General features: G+C 33.7%; 1 non-coding gene across 1 annotated transcript; it reads right to left on the minus strand.

Moving 5' to 3' along the window:
* Window positions 1-14,738: 14,738 nt before the first annotated feature.
* On the minus strand, window positions 14,739-14,842 carry LOC122126367. The gene has a single exon (XR_006150908.1). It is a non-coding gene; the product is annotated as a U6 spliceosomal RNA (small nuclear RNA).
* Window positions 14,843-15,655: the final 813 nt, after the last annotated feature.

The following is a 15,655-nucleotide window of genomic DNA, read 5'->3' on the forward strand; positions in this document are numbered from 1 at the left end:
AAAGAGGCAGAGAAAAGAGGATCAAGGTTCTAAGCAAGAACAGGATAATGGAGCAGACTCATTTCCATTGACCTCTAAAGAAGCTTGAGGTGGAGTTTGGTTCAAGTTGTAGAGTGCTAGGGTTGAGCAAAAAGCTCAGGAACAGTGTGCAGGCCTTGAGTTCAAGCCCTAGGACCAGCACAAGCACAAGTACACACACACACACGCACGCACACCCACAACACAAACACACATACACAAACACACACACACACAATTTTGTATGTTCCTATCACCCCACTTAACAATACTTTCCCACTTCCAAGCTCAAAAGTTGTTGTTGTTTTGTTTTGTCTTAAAAGGGACTTGCTGTGTAGCTCAGGCTGCTCTTAAGCTTACAATCCTCCTGGGTGCTGTGATTACAGGCATATCTACCATAATTGGCTTCACTCAGTAACTCTATAACATTTTTTTGCAAGAAATTCATTCATACTCATGAAGATATGTGACTTAAAGCTGTTCATATTAATATTCTACTGTACAAAATGTAAATAATATAGCTGGACATGGTACTATACTACCACATGGCAATGCCAGACACAATTAGGAGTTGAAGAAAGCCAGATTTACACTGCAGAACCTTGTCTCCAAGGAAAGGAAATCTATAAATATAAATCTACTATGAGATGTACAATATGTTAAATTTATATAATGGAAAAAAATTAATTATTGTTAATGGAAATAAAATCTTGGCAGAAATATTAAATACATACATATGTATATACATTTAAATTTTGAGAAATAAAATTTATAGTGGTATTATCTGCATTTTTCATTCTGTAACCTACCCACTTACTGACACATTAATTTCTGTTTAGTCTTCACAAAACACTGTTCTCTCACATAAGTACAAAAAACACAAAACAAAAAGTACAAAAAAGTGCATTATCATAAATGCAAATATAGTTTATTCCCTACCATAATAATTTGGAGAAAACATGCATTAAGTTAATGGCACTGAATACTCTCAAGAAGGGGAGGCAAAGAGAATGTAGATTATGTCTGTGTGTTTGTGTGTGTGTGTGTGTGTGTGTATGTGTGTGTGTGTGTGTGTGTGTGTGTGTGTTGTGTGTGTGTGTGTGAGTTCCATGAGTAAATAATGGAGTCAAAAGTAGACTTAATATTCCTGTTTAGTCTTTTTGCGCAAAGCTGATACTCTACCACGAGAGCCACATCTCCACTTCTGGATTTTGGTTTCTCAATTGGCGAAATATCTCAGATTTTTCTGCATAGGTTGCTTTAAACCAGGATCCTCTGATTTTTCCTCTAAAGTAGCCAGGTTTTAAAATATGAGCCATAGTTGGACAGCAACTACATTAATATTTTTGCATGTTTGAATGAATTTTAGAGTAAGACATAGATGTTACTTTTGAGAATGTAGGAAAATAGTAATTAATATTTAAGAGATTTTAAAGCATACAAAGCTGAGAATAGAATTTAGCTGATAATAGAATGGAATAAATCAAAATTACCTATGATAGATTTCAGTCTGTGCACAGAAATAATTGCACTGTTGGAGCCCAAGGCCATCAGATAGCTGAGCTCCAACTGGCTGCTATGTTCATGAGGCCAGCTAGTGCTATTCACAAGAATGTGATGTTGTTGGATGTCAGGGATCAGCTTCAAGTTCTGATCCTGAAATATTTCTATTGATCTAGAAGTGGAAACACACCAGGACAGAATGTGATTAAAATGCAGAATGCAAAATCCATTGAGTCCAAGGAAGACAGAATAACTCTTTCTATATCTGAAAGAGTATTGTCTCACCAAGAATCCTGAGCCAAATATGGTGGTCAATGTTTGTAATCTCTGAACTTGAGAGGATGATTTAGAAGTTAGCTTGAGACCAGCCTATGTTTTAGGCCAACAGAAGGACACATAGTAAAATGCTATCTTAAAACAACAACACCAAAAGTCCCAATAACTGGGAATGTGGTTACTGGTAGAGTGCTGGCCTCCCATGCATGAAGCACTTGATTTGATTCCTCAGTATGACATAAGCAGAAAAATTGGAATTGGTACTGTGTCTCAATTGGTAGAGTGCTAATCTGGATCAAAGAAGCTCAGGGAGAGGGCCCAGGCCCTAATTTCAAGCCCCAGCGCTGGCAAAATTAAACAACAACAACAACCAAATGCAAAATGCTGTTTGTTGAAATAAATATGTTGAAGAATTGTTGATGCTCACAAGAAAATTTTGCTGTAGCCTTTCATGATGAACTTTGTTAGGAAAAAGTAAAATAAATTAATGAAATATTATCTGGCATTAGACAGGACATAGTGAGATCTAAAAATGATTGCTGCCGATGGTGACTTGACACAACTAACATTACAGATACACTTTCTAGATTGTAATTTTTTAAGGATACAATCGTGGGTTTTTTTCTTTTTCAAAATAATTTTACTGCCTGGGGCCAGTGGCTCACACCTGTAATTCTAGCTACTAAAGAGTCAAAGCCTGTCCATGGAGGAAAGTCTGTGAGTCCCTTATCTCCAATTAAAGGTTCAGAAAATGTAAAGTGGCATTGTTGCTCAAGTGGTAGAATGCTAGACTTGAGCTGAAGAGCTGAGGGACAATGCCCAGACCCAGAGTTCAAGCATCACAAATGACAAAAAATAATAATAGTAATAACATTAATTTTATTGTTACTATTATGGTGTTATATATAAAGGCTACCATTTTATAAGTTTGTTTCTTTGCCCAAAGAACACATATATATCTTCATTGCCAACCACCAGGATTTGGCCATCTGCTTTCCAGCTGATCTCTGGGTGTAGAGGGAATGTGTAATACAAAGCAATACAAACCAGTTCTGACTATAAATAATTGTTTTCTGCACATCCTCAATATCAATGATGATAACATGAAATAAAAAATACCTTAGTTTAAAACATTCTTTAGACAAGTTAAAGAAATCCTGAGAACAAGTATTTTAAGAATAATTTCAGAGAGCTAAATCTCTGAGCTTAGGTTCTGTCTCTGAAATTTATTACTCAAGGCTAGTGCTTGCACTTAGAGCCACAGTGAAGCTTCCACTTATCTCATGGTTAATTGAACAGAAAAGTCTCACCAACTTTACTCTTCAACTTGGTTTTGAACTAAGATCTAGAGATCTCAGTCCTCTGAGTAGCTAGGATTATAAGCAACTGGCTAGAATAATTGCTTACCTGAGACAGAAGCCAGTTAGTATTAATTGTCAATCATGTTTAACTTTGTTAAATAAAATTTACTGAAATGCCTTACAGAAGAAATAAGGAAAAAAATGTGTCTGTGTGTTACAAAGTTCTTGCTAAAAGATATATATTTTACTTGTTTTTTTTTTCTTTCAAAATTTTGTGTTTTCCAGAATCATACCTTATCTTTCCTTGCTGTTTCTTTAGTTTATTTCATACATGCCCACAGCTTCTTCAACTATCATTTCTTTATGTGAAGAGCTGCACATATCTATTTTCAGTCCAAATTCCTTGTATGCATCTATCAACCACATATTCAACTGCCATAAAAACTAGTGAAACAATAATCACCTCTTTCCATTATTGGATATTAATGTGTATGTAAAATTTAGGAAAACAAAGAATAACATCAACAAATATAACTAGATTTTAATTCTAATGTTAAACATAAATTAAATGTTGATTATTTTCTGAGCAATTTAATAAAAACATCAAGGAAAAGAAATCAACTATTTTGAGTGCTGATATTGTGGTTTAAACTGAGGATCTTACCTTCTCACTTAAGCTTTTTCCCTAATGAGTGTTGCTCTATACATGAAACGCAGCTCCCCTTACAACTTTATTTTGGGGATTATATAGAGATAAGAATCTCATGGAATAAAAAATCAGTTGTGTCCCTATCTTGGGGTTCATTTTAATTTACATCATCTTATATGGTCATATGGTACCATGTACTAGTTACTACAAGCAAAGGAAATTATGGGAACTACGTTTATTTGGGCCTGGCATATTTCACTTAATATAATTTTTTTCACATCTTTCCATTTCCTTACAAATGGGGCAATGTCATTTTTGATAGAGGCATAAAATTCCACTATACACACACACACACACACACACACACACACACACATACACGCATATATATATATATACACATATATATACATATATATATATATATATCACGCATTCACTTTTTTTATTGGGAAAATACTGTACAGAGGGTTTGCACTTAAATGGGCAATGTAATGAGTACATTTCTTATCAAGAATTGTTGTCTTCTCCTTTGTTTCCCCTTCCCATCCCTTTCCATCTCTCCTACCCCACGTCCCCCCACCCCAAACCAAAGTAGTAAAGTTCATTTTTCGACATAATGTGTTGAACATCTCATTGTTGCAATGGGTCCACCTATATCCCTATTTAAACAATTTGGTTTTCCCTTCCCCCCCACAAATTATACCAACATCAAATACAGTGAAAACAGGGATTATACGGTGGGGGAGGGCAATAAAAAGCAACAAAAAAATCATCTTATAAATATGTTAGAAACAAGCAAAAGAAAGAAAAAAATGTTTGAAGCCTTATCTTGGGTTTCATTTCGCCTCAGATCAACTTATCTGACCTTTTCTACTTGTCTCAGATATATATTAGTTATTGCAAATAAGGGAAACCATGGGAAGTATGTTTTTTGGGGCCTGGCATATTACACTTAATATGATTTTTCCAAGTCTTTCCATTTCATAACAAATGGATCTATGTCATTCTTTCTGATGAGGCATAGGATTCCATTGGGTATATATACCACATTTTCTTGATCAGTTCATCTACTGAGGGGCCCCTAGGTTGGTTCCATATCTTAGCTTTGGTAAATAATGCTGCAATAAACATCGTTGTGTTGGTAGCTTAGTATGGTTTTGTTTGTGATCATTTGGTAAATGCCCCAAAATGGGATTGCTGGGTCATAGGAGCTATAACTGGAGTCTTGGAAAAAATTATATTACATGAAGTAAGCCAGACCCAAAGAAACATAGGTCCTTTGTTTTCCTTATTTGAAATAACTAGTATATATCTGGGACAAGGATAAAAGTTCAAAAGCTATCTATATAAGACCAGATAAGATTATGTGAAGTGAAATGAACCCCAAGATATGGGTTTATAATCAACCATGTGATTTTTTTTGTTTCTTTGTATGTTCCTCGCCCATGGTATAACCCCTGTTTTCACTGTATTTGATGTCGGTGCCCCGCATCTTGTATACACATTTCTCTAGCTTGGGGAGGAGAAGGGAAAAAAACAAAATGTTTAAGTAGGGATACAGGCCAAACCATTGTAACAATGACATGCATAAGAGACTATGTTGAGAAAAGAAATTTACAATTTAGGCAGGGAAGCAGGAAAGAGGGGAGAGGCGGAGTGAAGTTGTGGAGGTGGGAGGGAAGGGGGGGTAGGGAAAAACAGAAGAATAGGTAACACTGCTTGATAGAAAATGCGCTCATCGCAATGCTCAAGTAACTATAACCCCTCTATACAATATTTTTACAATAAAAAATTCTTCAAAAAAAAAAAAGAATAGTATAGTAGTATACTTGTGAAATCCCAGCTGATTGGGAAGAAGAAATGACAAGGATCATAGTCTGAGGCAAGACCACAAAAATAACTGCCAAGACAGCCATCTCCCATCTCAACAAATGAGCTGGCCATCGTGACTCACATCTGAAATCCTAGCTAATTATGTGGGAGGCATAGGTAACAAAGTCTCAGTCAATCTAAGATCACACCAGTGCAAAAAGTTCAAGATCTCAAGCAAATAATATGGACTAGAAGTATGGCAACAGTGGTTGAGCTGCTTGGTGCTATACAACAAAAGTCCTGTCTAGCAAGCAGAGAATTCCTGGATAGGACCCTAGTAATACTCCTCTCTCCCACCAAAAAGCCTAAATAAGTTTCTCCTATTTGAACATCTAATTTCCAGGCCACTGACAGTTCAGAGATGGTGATATTCTCTTTAAAATTAGGTGTTCTAAAGAGACAAAGTTATTTAGGCTTTGAAAGAATTTAAAAGGAAGGAAAATGCATGCGAGTTTTGTTAGCTCTGTAATTCTTGAAAATCAAAATGCATATATCCATGTATGTATGTATATACATGTATGTAAATATATGTACAAGTAGTTCATCTCTTTTCTGTGTAGCAAATGGTACAAATGAATCTGCACAATCACTACTCAAAGGCATGAATAGACAAAGAGAAGGAGCAAATAACTCATATTCACGAATCTATGGCTAGCCAATAACCCTGAAAATCTTTTACATCAGTTTGCATGTGTCAGTTACTGCAGTACAAGGACAGTAAATGTTTAGGAGTAGAGTTGATGGATAATATGGAAGTGGGTAGTCAAAAGAGAGGTGAAGGGAGAAAAGGTAGAATGACCAAGAGGAATTGGAGGAAGTGCAGAGAGGAACCCAGTACATTTCCTACAAAATTATGAAGAGTGAAGGAAGATATTCATAGAGGAGGGATGGATGAGAATGTTGAAAGGCTTGGCATTGATCAAAGTATACTGTATGCATTAACTGATTTATTTAATGATAACTCATTATTTAATGATAACTCAAAATAATGATTAAAAATCATGTCCCTAAAATGTTATGCAATTAGAAACAAAGCATGAGAATGTGCTCAAGATCATCTCTAGTGTCTATAAATCTTTTTTTATTAGGATGAGTTTTAGAACAACAGTAATGTTGTTCTAATGCCTATCATCTGAAGAAAATTTAATGAGTTCCAGCTATTTAAAATAATCATTTTGGGAGGTATGGCTCAAGTGGCATTGTCTACCTCGTGAGCAAAGCTCTCAGATATTGAATCTCAAACATAAGTAAAAACAATCAATAAAATCAAGCACTTTCCTGGGCACTGGTAGCTCATGCCTTTAATTCTAACTTTAATCAGAAGGCAGAGGTCTGGGGATCTCAGTTCAGTATCAGCTTGGATAGGAAAGTCTGTGTGATTCTTGTCTCAAATTCACTGCCAAAGAAAGCTGGAAGTGGATTCGTGGATTGTAGCCTACAGCATAAAGCTCAGGAACAGAACTCAAGCCTTGAGTTAAAGCCTTAGAATAGTGTATATATATACACAAATGAAGTAAGTCACTCAAGTTCTCAACTTCCATTTCCCTAATCTTAACTCTAATCCTGGTCAAAACCCTAAGAGTAACCTTGATGATAATAGTAACCCAATCCTAAAATTAATGAAAATTACTCGAGTTTAGATACATATTTACAGATACCCATTGTCTTTGAAATGATTTGCAATTTGCTCCAAATAATACCGATTCCCTAACTTGGACCCTGAAATCTATCTTGTTCCCTATTAGGAATCATTAACCTCAAATCCTCATATCATGAAAAATACCATAGTTTTCATTGATCTCAACTTTTACTGAACTCCTGTATATCCAAAAAGAAGATGCAGGTTTACTTAAAATCTACTATACTTCCAAACCCTAACTATATATCTAATCCTTACCAGAAACCTAACTCTAAATTTAACCCTATTGAACCCTGAATAGGAAAATTAGGGAAACTAGTTTTTGTTAAATTTTGCACTTACATTACTTGAAAGTGTTAGTAGAAATTCAGTTTTACCTTAAAGCTTACTCTTCCCTAATCCTAAGCCTAAACTGAATTAGGAAAGTAAACCTAAACCTAGAACTAATGGCCTTTGGAGTCTAAAAGCCACACAAATACATTAGTTTTTATTCATCCTAACTTCAATTCAACTCATCTTTCTAAAAATAGCTTGTAGTTTCACTCATTATCTTGTCTTTATTGTAACCCTAACCCTAACTGGAATATTGATGTTAACCCTCACCCTAATCATACTCTAATCTTAATATTATTAGCAGTTTTCTATTCCACATTCATCCTAATTCTAACTCTATTTGTGATTCAAAGATTTACTTTCAGTTTGACCCTAATTTTTCCATTTTCCTAATGCTTACTCTAAGCCTAGCTGGAACTAAAACCTAACTTTCACCCTAATGATAATCCAATTCTAATGTTTAAGAAAAACACTCTAGTTTTTAATCATTCTAATGAATACTCTAGTTTTCACTCTGGAAATGAATTTGTTTGCTCTAATTCCCACAAATTTTCTGACTCTACCTCTAAAGTTATCTTCTTCCCTAACATAAGCCATTATATTACTTGTCCTCAAATTCTCTTACCAGGAAAAATACTGTAGTTTCCATTGATTCTACCTTTTCCTGAACCACTGTATCTGAAAACAGTTTCAGATTTACTTACCATCAAGTCCATTAGTTAACGCTAACTCTCAACCTAACCTTGGCTGGAAAACTCTCATTAATCACTACAAGAAGGATCACTGAGAAATAAATATAATGATAATATTCTAGTTACTATTCAGCCTTGCATATTTGTTTCTACTTGTTAGTGAACACAATTTTATACTAAAAGCTTTCTTATATATAAATATAATCAGAAGAAATTACTGACCCTAATCTTAATCCAAATTATATGACAATACTAACACTAAAGCAAGTACACTAGTTTTCACTCATCCTTCCAAACATAAGTTTCATTTTTTTCCAATATCTTAGTCATTTTCTAACCCTAAACTTAATCTTTCTTAACTGGAACATTGAGAATAACCATCAGCCTTATTGTAAGTAGATTCTAATATTAATAGCAATACTCTAGTTTGCATTCATTTTAATTCTTACCAGGCTCATATTAAAATTTACCTTCAATTTGACCCTCATTTTTTTCTCCTTCACTCTAAGCCTAACCATGGCTGGAATCCTAACCATAACCTTGACACTAATCGTATCCCAATTCTAAAATTTATGAAAAATGCTCATTTTGTGCAATCCTAACTGAAATTCCACTGGTAATTCTTGAAATAAATTGCAGGTTTTCTGTAAACCCTAAAGATTTTTTCACTCTTAACTCTGAATGTATTTTGTTCCATAACAGGAATCATTATACCCATTGATCTCAAATCCTGATATTATGAAACACATTGTACTTCCATTAGCCCAGCTTTTCGTGAATTCCTAGAACATAAAAAAAGGTTCAGCTTTACTTAATATTTAATTCTTTTTTTTTTCTTTTTGTCAGTCATGGGGCTTGCACTCTGGGCAAGGGCATGATCCCTGAGTTCTTTAGCTCAAGGTGTGCGTTTAACCAATTGAGCCACAGCACCGCTTTTGTGTTTTATGGTGGTTAATTTGAGATAAGAGTCTCATGGACTTTCCTGCCTGGACTACCTTTGAACTGAGATCCTCAGAAAACAGCTTCCTGAGTAGCTAGGATAATAGGCGCGAGCCACTAGTTTAACCCATTTCTTGACTATATCCTCATCCCAGGTTAACCAGAAACCTAATGCAAATCACATTCTGATTTAACACCAAATGGTTATTGTAAGGAAAATTGTCTAGATTCTATTCAATCGCACATTTTTTTTGGCTTCTACTTCTTATTGGAAAACTAAAATTTACCTTAAAGCTTATCCTTCCCTAACCCTAACCAGAACAAAAAAGTATCTCACACTTTAAACCAAATTGTATCTGAATGTTTAAAGTAACACAGACTGGTTTTCATTCATTCTTCTTAAAATATGTGGCAGTTTTACACAATGTATTACATGTTTTTTTCATCCTAACTCCACTCTAACTGGCACACCTTGCCTAATCCTAAGCCTACATAAAACCGAATCATCATGTTAATAGCAAGCCACTTTTTTCATATTTATCCTAACGCTTGCTCAGCGTGTAGGTCTAAATTTTATTTGCATTTTGAACATAAAATGTTAAGTGTTTTTCTATTTCCTGTCAGGGTTTATTGTTCATTATTTTTTTAAAAATTTTATTTTGTTGAAAAGATGCTTTAAAGAGGGATATGTTACATGTGTAAGGTAAGGAGTATGTTTCTTGTTGAGCATTGTTACCCATTTCTTTCTTGTTCTGCCACTATCCCATCCCTCCGCACATCCCTTACCCCTCCCTTCTCATGGTATAAACTTCATTTTCAACATAGTGAATGTGAGTATCATTGTTGCAATGGGTCATCCTGTGATGAACCTAAATTTTCTATTTCTCTAATCCTAATTCTAATTTTGTCAGGGATCCTAACCCTAACCAAAATAATAATGATAGCTCAATTCAAAAGTTAATGAAAATATTCAGGTTTTTATTCATCCTATTAATTTACTGTACATCTTGAATTAATTTGCTGTTCAGCTTAAATCTTCCAAATTAGTTTATATGCGCATGTATAAAGATGTAATTTTATGTGAAAAACAGAAGATCTTTGGAGGAAGGAGTAATGAGAAGGAAATAGAGGGAGTATAATCAAATATGTTAAATATATTATGGAATTGTCACTTCTGACAATTAATATCCATTAAGAAAATCACTAAAAATTAATAAAGAACACACAGCCTTCTAGTATTCTTTAAGAGAGCCATGATCTGTCTTCTGAAAAAAAAAAAACTCGTGTTAGATAAACTTCGTCCATGCATAATTTATATTGTTTGCCAATTATTTAACTTAATGAATATAAATTTATCCAATAAGATTCCATGACAAAAAATATAAAACAGTTACTTAGCAATTGTTTGAGAAAAAGTTATTGTCATGAGTTTTAGGAAACGGAATTGCTATTTCCCCACAAAGCAATGAATTAGGTTTACTAATCTAGTATTTGTAGTAAGTTTAGAGAACATAATTGGCATGAAAAACAACTAACTGTACATCTTGTTTCTTCAATGAGTGATATTTTAAACATTGTCTTTTATTCAAATAAATACTTAAGTTTTCATTTCAAAATAAGTGCAATTTTATCTCCTTTCAGAACAAATACTTACCCTGCAATTAAATGTACTACCATATTTAGGTATTTAAAAGCTAAATTTTCTATGATTCATATGTAACTCTACATATTCAGAATGACATGATTTTTTTTATTCATAAATATTTAACTTCAGATTTTTGCTTCATCAATATAAATTGTCTCATGAGGTTGTAGTGAAGGCTCCACTAACCAGAGTGGTCAAAACCATTTACTGAATTCTAAATTTTAAATCAAATCATTTTTAAGCTTTGATAATATCATTTATTGTCTCTTCAGAACAATTAAGCTAAAACAAATACTACTTTTTAAACATTTCCCTCACATTGTAAAGAATATTAACATAGGTCAAAAAGAGACTAATTATTTCAGACTCATCATATTTGGTGATCTTAGTGTGAAGAATGTAGAGAGTAGAAGGTCCTTATACTCAATAAATAGTTTTGGTAAAATTAAATCATATATCTGGATTTCTAATTTGGAGGTTAATCACATGGAAACAGGAAAATAATAAAAATATTACTTTGGGATCAACAGAAAAAGATATTTGTGCATGTAACCACAGTTGCTTTATTAGTTTGTAGTTGAACACTGGACTTCGATTTATATCTTGGCTGTTGTGAATAATGTGACTAACAATGAAATACAGATATATTTATGAGTTACCCAGAGAGAAATAATCACACAATTGGTGGGTCAGATGATATTTCAACTTTGGGTTTCTTTAGAAAAGTGCATACTACTTTCTACAACGAGAACACTAACATGTATTTTGACCAAGAGTGTAGAAAATGTCCTTTTCTCCACAGTGTCGCCAGCCAACATTATTACCTTTTGAGTTTTTTTAAAGGGCAGGTTTATACTGTGGGCAGTATCCCAGACTGGCCTTAGACTAAAATCCTTTTACTCCAACCTCCAATCACTTGGAATTACCAGCCTTTGCCACCACACCTGGTTCCTTGGATATTTTTGATAAGAGTTATAATAGTTAAGAAGTAGTATCATAGTAATTTTGAATTGCATTTCTCTAATGACTTCTGCTCACAAAGCATTAAGCCAGCGTAGAAGTTGTATTAAATACAAATTTGTAAATCCACAGGCGATTTTCAGAGCTTTTTGGAAAACATGTCTATTCAGAACTTTTGTCCATTTTTAATCAAGTTTCTTGTTAATCTCATCTTTAATCTCTTTATAGAAAATCAATAATTAATTCAAGGTAGTAGAAAGGAAAAAATTAAGCAGCTCCTAACATTTTTAAATTTTTAATAAAGTGATATTGTTTTAATCATTTTCTGTTAATGCTTGAGACTATATAACTCAATTTACAAGGCTATATATATTTTATTTATTTTACTTTGATTGTTGTTTCCAAAGCCTACATGACTGATTTCACTTGGTTTCTTTCAGTCTCATGTAGTTCAGATTTCAAACTGAAGAAACAAATATATAGTTCCCCTCATCTGATGATGCCTCTACAAGAATGAGGAAAGTGTTCATCCTTCTAAGGACCTATGATAGAATATCAAAAAGAAAATTTATTCTTCTAGGTCTTCCTTATCTTTGCGATGTAACTTAAATGATGTAAAACACAATATACTGTTCAGATACTTTTATGTTTTATCAGTTTTGCACATTTTCATATGGATTTCACCTCAGTCTACAACATTCCTTCATCATTCGGTCCCTGATATTTTTACACTATCACTACATAAGATTACCTGTTTGATTTACAGCATGAGAAGTTATCCACCTTTCTTCCTTGGAAGCAGAGCATGGTCAATAGATATTACTTCTGGTTGCTCACACTACATGTAATGGTTTCTGTACTACTTATCACATTCTATTTAGTATTTAAAAAAGAATGCTGGCTAAACTCAAAGCTCATTCATATGTTTATGTTAAGTGTTTCACAAGTTTTATTTTCTTAATTCTTAAGATAACATTTGCTATAATGCTAATGTTATTACCAGTTTAGTGTTAGGAAAAATTGTAGTAAAAGACAGTAAGTGCATGGCCCAAAGATACACACAGTGAGGAAGGAAATGAGTCAAATTTTCCAAAAGTCTTTCAGCAATACCAAAAATGTGGGTAAAATCTCTCCATTCTCTTACACTCTCAGTTCAATATTCATATTGTCCAAGAAATAATAGCATAGCAAATATTGCCCATAGTGATTGTTTTTTGTCACATTTTGTCTTCAACACAGACTGTGTTGTTGAAATTTGGTTATCATGCACAGAGCTGAGCTTACAAATTGAAGCCAGAAGACAGCCAAATTTCTTCTGTCCCACAGTTCCAGTTTCTTTTTTAAAAAGTACTAAAATTTTTAAATATCATCACTTACTATCTTTTAATCTCCAAACGAATTAAATTGGCATATAATCACTCCAAAAGTCTTTCAAATTATGTGATGATAAAACAGGATCCCATAAAATAAAATTTCTTTTATTTTTAAAATTATTCTAAAAGCCTTGTGCTGGCTGGTCACCCTTATAATCCTATCTACTCTGAATATTTGCTCAGGAGACTGAGATCTGTGGATAACACTTGGGAGCCAATCAGGCCCCCCCCAAAAAAAAAAACTTCAATGAATTATTTTTCAAAATATTTAATTAACTAGCTAAGAGCCAGGAATTGAGATGTAGTTTATATAGTAGCTCACCAATCTAGATAGGAAAGGCCTAGCAAGACCTTGAATCCCTGATTTTAAACTCTAAGCACACCAATATACATACATGGCGTGTGTTCGCATGCATGCGCGTGTTTGCTTGCACGCTGCTGCACTCACACACACACATTTATTCAAATTACCTTCATCTCAGTGTTCTGCATTAATTTCTTTGTTAATGATATTATATGGGTAAAATAGAGGAAATAAACTTTTCCATCTCAGAACATTTTTATGTTTTTATTCTAATAATACTATGCAGAAGGGTCAAATTTACATGAAAAAGGAGACTAGTACATTTCCTAACAAGCATTGTTACCTCCTCCTTTATATTTTCCCTACAATCCCTTCCCTCCCACCTCCACAAGTACACTCCCCTCCCCCTTCCTTCCTCTGCCTAAATTGTAAAGTTCATTTTGCAACATAGTGTCTTGTGCATGTCATTGTCACAATGGGTCAACCTGTATCCCTATTTGAGCATATTTTTCCCTTCCCCTCCCCAAATTAGAGAAGCATACATACAAGATGTAAGTGCACCAACTTCAAATACAGAGAAAACATGGGTTATGGCGTGGGGAGAAACATACAAAGAAACAAAAAAAAATGACATTGCACATTATAAGTATGTTAGAAACAATAGCAAGAAACAAAAAACAACTTGTGTCCCTATCTTGGGGTTCAATTTCTTTAACATCATCTTATCTGGTTATATGCACATATCTTTTGAACTTTTCTGCTTATCCCAGACATATATTCGTTATTGAAAATAAGGGAAATCATGGGACCTATGATTCTTTAGACTTGGCTTACTTCACTAAATAATTTTTTTTCCAAGTCTATCTATTTCCTAAGAAATTGGGCAATGTCATTCTTTCTGATGGAGGCATAGAATTCCATTTTGTATATATATACACCACATTTTCTTGATCCATTCATCTAATGAGGTCATCTGGGTTGGTTCCATATCTTAGCTATCATAAATAATGTTACAATAGCCATAGTAGTGCTGGTAGTTTTAGTATGGTCTTGTTTATGATCATTTGAGTAAATCCCCAAAAGTGGGATTACTGTGTCATAGAGGAGTTTTATGTGGAGTCTTTTGAGAAACCTCCATACTGCTTTCCAAAGTAGTTGAACAAGTTTACACTCCCACCAAAAATGCAGTACGATTCCATGTGGCCACATACCTTTCAACATCTGTTGTTGTAAAAATATGGGCTCCATGGATTTGCATGTCATCCTTGTGCAGGGGACATGCTAATCTTCTCTGTATCGTTCCAATGTTAGTGTATGTGATGCTAACGTGAGCACAGAATATTTTTTATATATAAAGTATAATTTTTATTGATTTTATTAAACTAGACAATTCAACAGAACGTAAGTTCAAAAGAATTGTGAAATTTTAGAATCATGTATTTCTTTATAAGCACACATTGAAGAATAAAATCAAGATAGACATGCCAAAAACAAAATAATTCCAGAAATTTGTAGTTCAAGAGATGTGTAAGAGGAGGAATTCAATTATTCTATACAAGGAACCTGTCAAAATGAACATTGCAGCAAGTGTTAAGGCTTGTTAAAAGTTTTAATGTTTTAAATATGCTTAATTTTGGGATTTTGCTTATATATGCCAAAAATAGGACTCTTTGGCAGGTATAAAACTTTTCTGCAAAGTATTTAAGATTTATGGTAGCAGACATTATGTACTAAGTATGTACATTTCAGATTTTAAGGAAACTTTATTAATGAGAAGTTGCAAAGTCTTTGTGTAAAGAAGCAGAGTGAAGAATTAAGACTTTACACAGTTTCTGTTAATACTTTAGGGATTCCTTACTTTATTTGTTAGCAAGGAATAAATGATGATATAAGCCATAATGTACACATGGATGTTACTATTTACACACATATACATACACATGTATACATGCACACATGGAGAAAGACACATAATTACAGCCAACAAAAGTTTCACCAGTTTTTGAATATGCCTTAAACTGAATACTTGGAACAATATATATTGAAGATGTATTTGTCTCTAAGAGTTCTTTTACCACTCCTCTTATCTCTTAAAACTGGTAGTTTTAGAGAGATTTGACTTACAAAATGCAGTACAAGGGATAACAA

This window comes from Dipodomys spectabilis, unplaced genomic scaffold, assembly GCF_019054845.1.
Source record: "Dipodomys spectabilis isolate Male_0828 unplaced genomic scaffold, ASM1905484v1 ptg000276l, whole genome shotgun sequence".
NCBI classification, from domain to species: Eukaryota; Metazoa; Chordata; class Mammalia; order Rodentia; family Heteromyidae; genus Dipodomys; species Dipodomys spectabilis.